The following is a 12,369-nucleotide window of genomic DNA, read 5'->3' on the forward strand; positions in this document are numbered from 1 at the left end:
TAGCACCTACGAGTTTTAAAGGGTACCTGGTCCAACACAGACAGAACACGTGGTGCACTGCATGAACAGTACCATCACACCAGTGTAATATTGCATGTGATTGGCTGATTGACCACAAACCCCGCCTTTTTTATGTGATGATAGTCGTTGGTGGATGGGGAAACCTGGCAGGTTTGGAATAACAATGAGACCTGTATGACTGGCCAAGATTACAAATGATATGCTAATTTTCTCTTACTTTTAAAAAAAATAGTCAACTTTGACCAGAGCACCTAAATGAGGACTGAGAAACTTGGAATGTACCATTCACAGAAAGTTGAACTTCTTTTACCGCTCTGGCCACGATAGAGACTTGTACGAGTCAAAAGAACAACAAGGTGGCCAAGTAAACTAAGAAATGCAAGACTTACTGTTAATACAAGGTTATCAGTCTCTTGAGAGACCAGCAAAAATTGCCACAGCTGACTATATTTCAAGTCATCCAGGCGGGGTATTGGGTTAAGTTTTCAACCAGCAATAATCACGTCTCAGTAGATCTTCATAGACTATGAAATTGCCTCTGCACAAGAATGCCGGTAGCACCTACGAGTTTTAAAGGGTACCTGGTCCAACACAGACAGAACACGTGGTGCACTGCATGAACAGTACCATCACACCAGTGTAATATTGCATGTGATTGGCTGATTGACCACAAACCCCGCCTTTTTTTATGTGATGATAGTCGTTGGTGGATGGGGAAACCTGGCAGGTTTGGAATAACAATGAGACCTGTATGACTGGCCAAGATTACAAATGATATGCTAATTTTCTCTTACTTTTAAAAAAAATAGTCAACTTTGACCAGAGCACCTAAATGAGGACTGAGAATTACTTGGAATGTACCATTCACAGAAAGTTGAACTTCTTTTACCGCTCTGGCCACGATAGAGACTTGTACGAGTCAAAAGAACAACAAGGTGGCCAAGTAAACTAAGAAATGCAAGACTTACTGTTAATACAAGGTTATCAGTCTCTTGAGAGACCAGCAAAAATTGCCACAGCTGACTATATTTCAAGTCATCCAGGCGGGGTATTGGGTTAAGTTTTCAACCAGCAATAATCACGTCTCAGTAGATCTTCATAGACTATGAAATTGCCTCTGCACAAGAATGCCGGTAGCACCTACGAGTTTTAAAGGGTACCTGGTCCAACACAGACAGAACACGTGGTGCACTGCATGAACAGTACCATCACACCAGTGTAATATTGCATGTGATTGGCTGATTGACCACAAACCCCGCCTTTTTTATGTGATGATAGTCGTTGGTGGATGGGGAAACCTGGCAGGTTTGGAATAACAATGAGACCTGTATGACTGGCCAAGATTACAAATGATATGCTAATTTTCTCTTACTTTTAAAAAAAATAGTCAACTTTGACCAGAGCACCTAAATGAGGACTGAGAAACTTAGATATTGGTAAATCCGATTGATAGACTTGGGATGTATGATTCACAGAAAGTTGAACTTCTTTTACCGCTCTGGCCACGATAGAGACTTGTACGAGTCAAAAGAACAACAAGGTGGCCAAGTAAACTAAGAAATGCAAGACTTACTGTTAATACAAGGTTATCAGTCTCTTGAGAGACCAGCAAAAATTGCCACAGCTGACTATATTTCAAGTCATCCAGGCGGGGTATTGGGTTAAGTTTTCAACCAGCAATAATCACGTCTCAGTAGATCTTCATAGACTATGAAATTGCCTCTGCACAAGAATGCCGGTAGCACCTACGAGTTTTAAAGGGTACCTGGTCCAACACAGACAGAACACGTGGTGCACTGCATGAACAGTACCATCACACCAGTGTAATATTGCATGTGATTGGCTGATTGACCACAAACCCCGCCTTTTTTATGTGATGATAGTCGTTGGTGGATGGGGAAACCTGGCAGGTTTGGAATAACAATGAGACCTGTATGACTGGCCAAGATTACAAATGATATGCTAATTTTCTCTTACTTTTAAAAAAAATAGTCAACTTTGACCAGAGCACCTAAATGAGGACTGAGAAACTTGGAATGTACCATTCACAGAAAGTTGAACTTCTTTTACCGCTCTGGCCACGATAGAGACTTGTACGAGTCAAAAGAACAACAAGGTGGCCAAGTAAACTAAGAAATGCAAGACTTACTGTTAATACAAGGTTATCAGTCTCTTGAGAGACCAGCAAAAATTGCCACAGCTGACTATATTTCAAGTCATCCAGGCGGGGTATTGGGTTAAGTTTTCAACCAGCAATAATCACGTCTCAGTAGATCTTCATAGACTATGAAATTGCCTCTGCACAAGAATGCCGGTAGCACCTACGAGTTTTAAAGGGTACCTGGTCCAACACAGACAGAACACGTGGTGCACTGCATGAACAGTACCATCACACCAGTGTAATATTGCATGTGATTGGCTGATTGACCACAAACCCCGCCTTTTTTTATGTGATGATAGTCGTTGGTGGATGGGGAAACCTGGCAGGTTTGGAATAACAATGAGACCTGTATGACTGGCCAAGATTACAAATGATATGCTAATTTTCTCTTACTTTTAAAAAAAAATAGTCAACTTTGACCAGAGCACCTAAATGAGGACTGAGAAACTTAGATATTGGTAAATACGATTGATAGACTTGGGATGTATGATTCACAGAAAGTTGAACTTCTTTTACCGCTCTGGCCACGATAGAGACTTGTACGAGTCAAAAGAACAACAAGGTGGCCAAGTAAACTAAGAAATGCAAGACTTACTGTTAATACAAGGTTATCAGTCTCTTGAGAGACCAGCAAAAATTGCCACAGCTGACTATATTTCAAGTCATCCAGGCGGGGTATTGGGTTAAGTTTTCAACCAGCAATAATCACGTCTCAGTAGATCTTCATAGACTATGAAATTGCCTCTGCACAAGAATGCCGGTAGCACCTACGAGTTTTAAAGGGTACCTGGTCCAACACAGACAGAACACGTGGTGCACTGCATGAACAGTACCATCACACCAGTGTAATATTGCATGTGATTGGCTGATTGACCACAAACCCCGCCTTTTTTATGTGATGATAGTCGTTGGTGGATGGGGAAACCTGGCAGGTTTGGAATAACAATGAGACCTGTATGACTGGCCAAGATTACAAATGATATGCTAATTTTCTCTTACTTTTAAAAAAAATAGTCAACTTTGACCAGAGCACCTAAATGAGGACTGAGAAACTTGGAATGTACCATTCACAGAAAGTTGAACTTCTTTTACCGCTCTGGCCACGATAGAGACTTGTACGAGTCAAAAGAACAACAAGGTGGCCAAGTAAACTAAGAAATGCAAGACTTACTGTTAATACAAGGTTATCAGTCTCTTGAGAGACCAGCAAAAATTGCCACAGCTGACTATATTTCAAGTCATCCAGGCGGGGTATTGGGTTAAGTTTTCAACCAGCAATAATCACGTCTCAGTAGATCTTCATAGACTATGAAATTGCCTCTGCACAAGAATGCCGGTAGCACCTACGAGTTTTAAAGGGTACCTGGTCCAACACAGACAGAACACGTGGTGCACTGCATGAACAGTACCATCACACCAGTGTAATATTGCATGTGATTGGCTGATTGACCACAAACCCCGCCTTTTTTATGTGATGATAGTCGTTGGTGGATGGGGAAACCTGGCAGGTTTGGAATAACAATGAGACCTGTATGACTGGCCAAGATTACAAATGATATGCTAATTTTCTCTTACTTTTAAAAAAAAATAGTCAACTTTGACCAGAGCACCTAAATGAGGACTGAGAAACTTTATTGGTAAATGATTGATAGACTTGGGTGCATTCACAGAAAGTTGAACTTCTTTTACCGCTCTGGCCACGATAGAGACTTGTACGAGTCAAAAGAACAACAAGGTGGCCAAGTAAACTAAGAAATGCAAGACTTACTGTTAATACAAGGTTATCAGTCTCTTGAGAGACCAGCAAAAATTGCCACAGCTGACTATATTTCAAGTCATCCAGGCGGGGTATTGGGTTAAGTTTTCAACCAGCAATAATCACGTCTCAGTAGATCTTCATAGACTATGAAATTGCCTCTGCACAAGAATGCCGGTAGCACCTACGAGTTTTAAAGGGTACCTGGTCCAACACAGACAGAACACGTGGTGCACTGCATGAACAGTACCATCACACCAGTGTAATATTGCATGTGATTGGCTGATTGACCACAAACCCCGCCTTTTTTATGTGATGATAGTCGTTGGTGGATGGGGAAACCTGGCAGGTTTGGAATAACAATGAGACCTGTATGACTGGCCAAGATTACAAATGATATGCTAATTTTCTCTTACTTTTAAAAAAAATAGTCAACTTTGACCAGAGCACCTAAATGAGGACTGAGAAACTTAGATATTGGTAAATACGATTGATAGACTTGGCATGTATGATTCACAGAAAGTTGAACTTCTTTTACCGCTCTGGCCACGATAGAGACTTGTACGAGTCAAAAGAACAACAAGGTGGCCAAGTAAACTAAGAAATGCAAGACTTACTGTTAATACAAGGTTATCAGTCTCTTGAGAGACCAGCAAAAATTGCCACAGCTGACTATATTTCAAGTCATCCAGGCGGGGTATTGGGTTAAGTTTTCAACCAGCAATAATCACGTCTCAGTAGATCTTCATAGACTATGAAATTGCCTCTGCACAAGAATGCCGGTAGCACCTACGAGTTTTAAAGGGTACCTGGTCCAACACAGACAGAACACGTGGTGCACTGCATGAACAGTACCATCACACCAGTGTAATATTGCATGTGATTGGCTGATTGACCACAAACCCCGCCTTTTTTTATGTGATGATAGTCGTTGGTGGATGGGGAAACCTGGCAGGTTTGGAATAACAATGAGACCTGTATGACTGGCCAAGATTACAAATGATATGCTAATTTTCTCTTACTTTTAAAAAAAATAGTCAACTTTGACCAGAGCACCTAAATGAGGACTGAGAAACTTGGAATGTACCATTCACAGAAAGTTGAACTTCTTTTACCGCTCTGGCCACGATAGAGACTTGTACGAGTCAAAAGAACAACAAGGTGGCCAAGTAAACTAAGAAATGCAAGACTTACTGTTAATACAAGGTTATCAGTCTCTTGAGAGACCAGCAAAAATTGCCACAGCTGACTATATTTCAAGTCATCCAGGCGGGGTATTGGGTTAAGTTTTCAACCAGCAATAATCACGTCTCAGTAGATCTTCATAGACTATGAAATTGCCTCTGCACAAGAATGCCGGTAGCACCTACGAGTTTTAAAGGGTACCTGGTCCAACACAGACAGAACACGTGGTGCACTGCATGAACAGTACCATCACACCAGTGTAATATTGCATGTGATTGGCTGATTGACCACAAACCCCGCCTTTTTTTATGTGATGATAGTCGTTGGTGGATGGGGAAACCTGGCAGGTTTGGAATAACAATGAGACCTGTATGACTGGCCAAGATTACAAATGATATGCTAATTTTCTCTTACTTTTAAAAAAAATAGTCAACTTTGACCAGAGCACCTAAATGAGGACTGAGAAACTTAGATATTGGTAAATACGATTGATAGACTTGGGATGTATGATTCACAGAAAGTTGAACTTCTTTTACCGCTCTGGCCACGATAGAGACTTGTACGAGTCAAAAGAACAACAAGGTGGCCAAGTAAACTAAGAAATGCAAGACTTACTGTTAATACAAGGTTATCAGTCTCTTGAGAGACCAGCAAAAATTGCCACAGCTGACTATATTTCAAGTCATCCAGGCGGGGTATTGGGTTAAGTTTTCAACCAGCAATAATCACGTCTCAGTAGATCTTCATAGACTATGAAATTGCCTCTGCACAAGAATGCCGGTAGCACCTACGAGTTTTAAAGGGTACCTGGTCCAACACAGACAGAACACGTGGTGCACTGCATGAACAGTACCATCACACCAGTGTAATATTGCATGTGATTGGCTGATTGACCACAAACCCCGCCTTTTTTATGTGATGATAGTCGTTGGTGGATGGGGAAACCTGGCAGGTTTGGAATAACAATGAGACCTGTATGACTGGCCAAGATTACAAATGATATGCTAATTTTCTCTTACTTTTAAAAAAAATAGTCAACTTTGACCAGAGCACCTAAATGAGGACTGAGAAACTTGGAATGTACCATTCACAGAAAGTTGAACTTCTTTTACCGCTCTGGCCACGATAGAGACTTGTACGAGTCAAAAGAACAACAAGGTGGCCAAGTAAACTAAGAAATGCAAGACTTACTGTTAATACAAGGTTATCAGTCTCTTGAGAGACCAGCAAAAATTGCCACAGCTGACTATATTTCAAGTCATCCAGGCGGGGTATTGGGTTAAGTTTTCAACCAGCAATAATCACGTCTCAGTAGATCTTCATAGACTATGAAATTGCCTCTGCACAAGAATGCCGGTAGCACCTACGAGTTTTAAAGGGTACCTGGTCCAACACAGACAGAACACGTGGTGCACTGCATGAACAGTACCATCACACCAGTGTAATATTGCATGTGATTGGCTGATTGACCACAAACCCCGCCTTTTTTATGTGATGATAGTCGTTGGTGGATGGGGAAACCTGGCAGGTTTGGAATAACAATGAGACCTGTATGACTGGCCAAGATTACAAATGATATGCTAATTTTCTCTTACTTTTAAAAAAAATAGTCAACTTTGACCAGAGCACCTAAATGAGGACTGAGAATACTTGGAATGTACCATTCACAGAAAGTTGAACTTCTTTTACCGCTCTGGCCACGATAGAGACTTGTACGAGTCAAAAGAACAACAAGGTGGCCAAGTAAACTAAGAAATGCAAGACTTACTGTTAATACAAGGTTATCAGTCTCTTGAGAGACCAGCAAAAATTGCCACAGCTGACTATATTTCAAGTCATCCAGGCGGGGTATTGGGTTAAGTTTTCAACCAGCAATAATCACGTCTCAGTAGATCTTCATAGACTATGAAATTGCCTCTGCACAAGAATGCCGGTAGCACCTACGAGTTTTAAAGGGTACCTGGTCCAACACAGACAGAACACGTGGTGCACTGCATGAACAGTACCATCACACCAGTGTAATATTGCATGTGATTGGCTGATTGACCACAAACCCCGCCTTTTTTATGTGATGATAGTCGTTGGTGGATGGGGAAACCTGGCAGGTTTGGAATAACAATGAGACCTGTATGACTGGCCAAGATTACAAATGATATGCTAATTTTCTCTTACTTTTAAAAAAAATAGTCAACTTTGACCAGAGCACCTAAATGAGGACTGAGAAACTTAGATATTGGTAAATACGATTGATAGACTTGGGATGTATGATTCACAGAAAGTTGAACTTCTTTTACCGCTCTGGCCACGATAGAGACTTGTACGAGTCAAAAGAACAACAAGGTGGCCAAGTAAACTAAGAAATGCAAGACTTACTGTTAATACAAGGTTATCAGTCTCTTGAGAGACCAGCAAAAATTGCCACAGCTGACTATATTTCAAGTCATCCAGGCGGGGTATTGGGTTAAGTTTTCAACCAGCAATAATCACGTCTCAGTAGATCTTCATAGACTATGAAATTGCCTCTGCACAAGAATGCCGGTAGCACCTACGAGTTTTAAAGGGTACCTGGTCCAACACAGACGGAACACGTGGTGCACTGCATGAACAGTACCATCACACCAGTGTAATATTGCATGTGATTGGCTGATTGACCACAAACCCCGCCTTTTTTATGTGATGATAGTCGTTGGTGGATGGGGAAACCTGGCAGGTTTGGAATAACAATGAGACCTGTATGACTGGCCAAGATTACAAATGATATGCTAATTTTCTCTTACTTTTAAAAAAAATAGTCAACTTTGACCAGAGCACCTAAATGAGGACTGAGAAACTTGGAATGTACCATTCACAGAAAGTTGAACTTCTTTTACCGCTCTGGCCACGATAGAGACTTGTACGAGTCAAAAGAACAACAAGGTGGCCAAGTAAACTAAGAAATGCAAGACTTACTGTTAATACAAGGTTATCAGTCTCTTGAGAGACCAGCAAAAATTGCCACAGCTGACTATATTTCAAGTCATCCAGGCGGGGTATTGGGTTAAGTTTTCAACCAGCAATAATCACGTCTCAATAAATCTTCATAGACTATGAAATTGCCTCTGCACAAGAATGCCGGTAGCACCTACGAGTTTTAAAGGGTACCTGTCCAACACAGACGGAACACGTGGTGCACTGCATGAACAGTACCATCACACCAGTGTAATATTGCATGTGATTGGCTGATTGACCACAAACCCCGCCTTTTTTTATGTGATGATAGTCGTTGGTGGATGGGGAAACCTGGCAGGTTTGGAATAACAATGAGACCTGTATGACTGGCCAAGATTACAAATGATATGCTAATTTTCTCTTACTTTTAAAAAAAATAGTCAACTTTGACCAGAGCACCTAAATGAGGACTGAGAAACTTAGATATTGGTAAATACGATTGATAGACTTGGGATGTATGATTCACAGAAAGTTGAACTTCTTTTACCGCTCTGGCCACGATAGAGACTTGTACGAGTCAAAAGAACAACAAGGTGGCCAAGTAAACTAAGAAATGCAAGACTTACTGTTAATACAAGGTTATCAGTCTCTTGAGAGACCAGCAAAAATTGCCACAGCTGACTATATTTCAAGTCATCCAGGCGGGGTATTGGGTTAAGTTTTCAACCAGCAATAATCACGTCTCAGTAGATCTTCATAGACTATGAAATTGCCTCTGCACAAGAATGCCGGTAGCACCTACGAGTTTTAAAGGGTACCTGGTCCAACACAGACAGAACACGTGGTGCACTGCATGAACAGTACCATCACACCAGTGTAATATTGCATGTGATTGGCTGATTGACCACAAACCCCGCCTTTTTTTATGTGATGATAGTCGTTGGTGGATGGGGAAACCTGGCAGGTTTGGAATAACAATGAGACCTGTATGACTGGCCAAGATTACAAATGATATGCTAATTTTCTCTTACTTTTAAAAAAAATAGCCAACTTTGACCAGAGCACCTAAATGAGGACTGAGAAACCTAGACCTAGGTAAACACTATTGAAAGACTTGGAATGTACCATTCACAGAAAGTTTAACTTGTTTTACCGCTCTGGCCAAGATAGAGACTTGTACGAGTCAAAAGAACAACAAGGTGGCCAAGTAAACAAGACTGAAATACTTAACAACCTCCTCATATCATGATGAGAGTTAAAGGGTTAAAAACCAGTATACGGTTCTAAGAACTGAATAGGAGACTATATATTACATTACAGATAGTAACTATGATTCATATACTCTCATACTAAAATGTTCATCGGCCTGATCAGAAAGAAAATGTATGAACTTTATTTTATTTTTCATATAACTTTGTTCTGTATGAGAATCAAAATGTTTGTATAATACATCATAAATCTTGAATGCAACTATAATATATATAATTTCATTCATGTCCAAAAAGTCCTGGTTGTTCCGCGAAGGAAAATGCGCAACATGTTTGCATTTGAAGATATGACAGACTTTGGATTGAAAGGCTTTTAAAGAGTTCAAGAGTGAATGTGAAGAGGAAGAGTAATGAAGAAGTAGGGTGCAATTACACCTGAGACTCCACTGAGGGGCGCCATAGATACGTTACATTAAAAAGAACCCATGGTGAGGTGTGACTTAAACACTTTAAATGTCATTGAATCTTTGATATAAAGCTTTATGCTTGACCTAAACTCATTAAGCCCCTAAGTGACATATACAAAACATCCTGGTTTGGTGGTCATATGACAGTCATGTGACTGTGACAGGAAGTGTTCTCTCCAAAATGTGGGTATTACAGAAATTACAGAAATGAAGGAAGTAGCTAAATTCAAAAAGCTTGTTTTTTGTTAATAAGGTAAGTTTAAACCAATTTAACAATTCTAATGCTTTAATAGTGAGTCCTGTATTGCATTTAACCTGTTCTGACCATATTTTATGAACAAAATAATATAAAACAAGTTACAAAAATGTCGCTGTTAAGTATACGTCACGTCACGCTTGTAACCGTAAAGTCGTCATGGAAAGTCTGATGTGACGTCTGTGTCACAATAACAAAAAAGATAATAGGCCACTCAATTAATTTCACTGTTTCAATTATTTAGAATTAATATCTGCCCTGTTGTTCAATTTAAAGCATATTTGAAGAAAGATAAACAAAAAATAATGTCAAATTATTACAGTTTTTCGCAATTGCTAAAACACTAAAACCCATTGGCTGAACAAAGTTCGCAGTTGCCTGAACTCATTTAGTTAATTGTGCAGTCTGTTGTCAATACCTTAAACCATTTCACATAGTAAAACACAATTTGCAGATCTCACTTAGACTTTTCAGCAGAACTCAAAACACATTCTGCACTCTAATGCACGTCATCCATACTGGTAAACACAAGTGGCAACCATCAAATACAAATAGAGAACACGTCATTGATTAAACACAACCACTCAAAATTGATTTCACTTGTTTCAAACCATGTGACACAACCAATATAAGCCAGTTCAGAGAGCAAACAGGTTGTTGAAGGTGGGAAAATATTGCTTATGATGTCGACGAAGTGCTCTGGCCTGACCCAGCCCAAAGACAAGAAGAAGCACATTGATCACATGTTTACTCCTTTGATTTTTGTAGTGTATACTGTAGTACAGTGCATTGTAGGCTGTATACTGTACAATACACACATTGTCTGGCCCTGAACATTGTGCTTTCCATTTGTTTACAGTACTGACTGCTCAATAGATGTTGACTGGTTGCAGGTTCATATCATAAATTGCAAAGCAGAGTATAATTTCTGATCAATTTTGAGCTACTATGATAGAACATGTTTTCATTCATCAAAAGAATGAAAAATATTAAATCTGTTTTGAGATTAAAAATGTACTTCTCCCTGAGAACTATATGTTTTGAACAACGTGTTTTCTATGTTTTGGTGTATTGTTTACTGACTGCTTGATAGTGTATATCATTTTGATCACTTTGTTTATGATTTGAGAGCAGTGTTTGGTTTTGAGCACAGGTAAATCTGTTTGGAGGCGAAAGTTTCATTTTGCTCGAGGAGTCAGAGGTTTTGTAAATAGTGCTTGAAGCTGAAGTTTTGTGTTTAATGTTTTCAGAAAATGGAGCAAGGTTTCAGAAATTGTGTTTTAGCAATTGAGAAAATCTGTAATAAAATATTTACCATATATGCCCATCAAGACTTATATGTCACAAAACAAATATTTGACATACAAAAAAACAACATCTGAAATATGTTCTATGAGTTCCACTTGTTATGTGGTATATGCCCCATTTCCTTCAAGGAGAAATGGGTCTGGGTTCTTATGGGTAGTAAAGAAGATACACAAATCAGAAGAGACTAATAGTAAGACAAATAAATATCGTATCAAAGTATAAATAAGAAACTAGATCAAAGTAAAATGACAGCTAATATGGGTAATAATTATGGGCGTTATGCAGAATGTTCCTGTGTGTTATTATTGATTGATTTATTTTAATATATGCTTTTTATATCGTATAGACATAGGTATTTTGTTGTATGAATATATTACTTCATGAATAGGAACAGTCATTAATATTTGATTGATAAGTAAATAGTTCTGTCTGTTGAAAATGATCTTTATTATTTGTTAACTTTTTCTCTTTATTCCTAATAATAAAGACAGTTTAGATGTATAACAACTGAGAACAAGAACAAGAAAAAAAACAGAAACATATAAAAAGAAAAGAGAAATACCTTAAAAACAGAAACACAGTGCTGGCGGTGAGATCAATATAAAAATATGTATTTAATGTAGTTCAGGCTGCTATAGTTTTAATTGCTTTTGGTTTAAAAGAGTGTGTGAATAATAAATTAACCATGTATACACAAAATGTTATCCGGTACTCCTTCAAAAGCAAGACAAAATCTTCATCAATATTTTCAACAATAAAAGCGCAAAGGTCTCCAGAGATTCTTTACACATGGGCAACGGAGAAACTGGAAAAGTTCATTTAACTAAAAAAAAATTGTTGAAACTGATTACATGGAATAATTTAAGTAAGAATAACTCAATTTAGCTTCAGTACTTTAAAGTGACACTGACTTAAATTTATAATTTCTATTTGTACTGTAAAAAAGCAAATACCCCCCAAAAAGTACTTAATCACACATTTACGTGTTTACATGTTACGTCCGATAAGCTGGCTAACGTTAGCTGTGTTTGTACAGTAATCAGTGAGCTACGCTGGCTAGCCATGCTGTTAGCTAGCTA

At 39.0% G+C, this 12,369-nt stretch overlaps 1 long non-coding RNA gene and 15 other non-coding genes across 16 annotated transcripts in view; all 16 read right to left on the reverse strand.

The window, feature by feature from the left end:
• Positions 1–12,369, reverse strand: part of LOC127360471 (uncharacterized) — a 114,335-nt gene that overhangs the window by 16,788 nt on the left and 85,178 nt on the right. The window lies entirely within an intron of this gene.
• Positions 431–571, reverse strand: LOC127360537 (U4 spliceosomal RNA). Its single transcript, XR_007883794.1, has one exon. It is a non-coding gene; the product is annotated as a U4 spliceosomal RNA (small nuclear RNA).
• LOC127360538 (U4 spliceosomal RNA) lies at positions 1,010–1,150 on the reverse strand. Its single transcript, XR_007883795.1, has one exon. It is a non-coding gene; the product is annotated as a U4 spliceosomal RNA (small nuclear RNA).
• Positions 1,615–1,755, reverse strand: LOC127360539 (U4 spliceosomal RNA). The gene has a single exon (XR_007883796.1). It is a non-coding gene; the product is annotated as a U4 spliceosomal RNA (small nuclear RNA).
• On the reverse strand, positions 2,191–2,331 carry LOC127360540 (U4 spliceosomal RNA). The gene has a single exon (XR_007883797.1). It is a non-coding gene; the product is annotated as a U4 spliceosomal RNA (small nuclear RNA).
• Positions 2,798–2,938, reverse strand: LOC127360541 (U4 spliceosomal RNA). Its single transcript, XR_007883798.1, has one exon. It is a non-coding gene; the product is annotated as a U4 spliceosomal RNA (small nuclear RNA).
• Positions 3,374–3,514, reverse strand: LOC127360543 (U4 spliceosomal RNA). Its single transcript, XR_007883800.1, has one exon. It is a non-coding gene; the product is annotated as a U4 spliceosomal RNA (small nuclear RNA).
• On the reverse strand, positions 3,971–4,111 carry LOC127360544 (U4 spliceosomal RNA). The gene has a single exon (XR_007883801.1). It is a non-coding gene; the product is annotated as a U4 spliceosomal RNA (small nuclear RNA).
• LOC127360545 (U4 spliceosomal RNA) lies at positions 4,576–4,716 on the reverse strand. The gene has a single exon (XR_007883802.1). It is a non-coding gene; the product is annotated as a U4 spliceosomal RNA (small nuclear RNA).
• LOC127360546 (U4 spliceosomal RNA) lies at positions 5,153–5,293 on the reverse strand. The gene has a single exon (XR_007883803.1). It is a non-coding gene; the product is annotated as a U4 spliceosomal RNA (small nuclear RNA).
• Positions 5,759–5,899, reverse strand: LOC127360547 (U4 spliceosomal RNA). The gene has a single exon (XR_007883804.1). It is a non-coding gene; the product is annotated as a U4 spliceosomal RNA (small nuclear RNA).
• Positions 6,335–6,475, reverse strand: LOC127360548 (U4 spliceosomal RNA). The gene has a single exon (XR_007883805.1). It is a non-coding gene; the product is annotated as a U4 spliceosomal RNA (small nuclear RNA).
• Positions 6,912–7,052, reverse strand: LOC127360549 (U4 spliceosomal RNA). The gene has a single exon (XR_007883806.1). It is a non-coding gene; the product is annotated as a U4 spliceosomal RNA (small nuclear RNA).
• LOC127360550 (U4 spliceosomal RNA) lies at positions 7,517–7,657 on the reverse strand. The gene has a single exon (XR_007883807.1). It is a non-coding gene; the product is annotated as a U4 spliceosomal RNA (small nuclear RNA).
• Positions 8,093–8,233, reverse strand: LOC127360552 (U4 spliceosomal RNA). The gene has a single exon (XR_007883809.1). It is a non-coding gene; the product is annotated as a U4 spliceosomal RNA (small nuclear RNA).
• Positions 8,698–8,838, reverse strand: LOC127360551 (U4 spliceosomal RNA). The gene has a single exon (XR_007883808.1). It is a non-coding gene; the product is annotated as a U4 spliceosomal RNA (small nuclear RNA).

This window comes from Dicentrarchus labrax, unplaced genomic scaffold, assembly GCF_905237075.1.
Source record: "Dicentrarchus labrax unplaced genomic scaffold, dlabrax2021, whole genome shotgun sequence".
Classification (NCBI taxonomy): Eukaryota; Metazoa; Chordata; class Actinopteri; family Moronidae; genus Dicentrarchus; species Dicentrarchus labrax.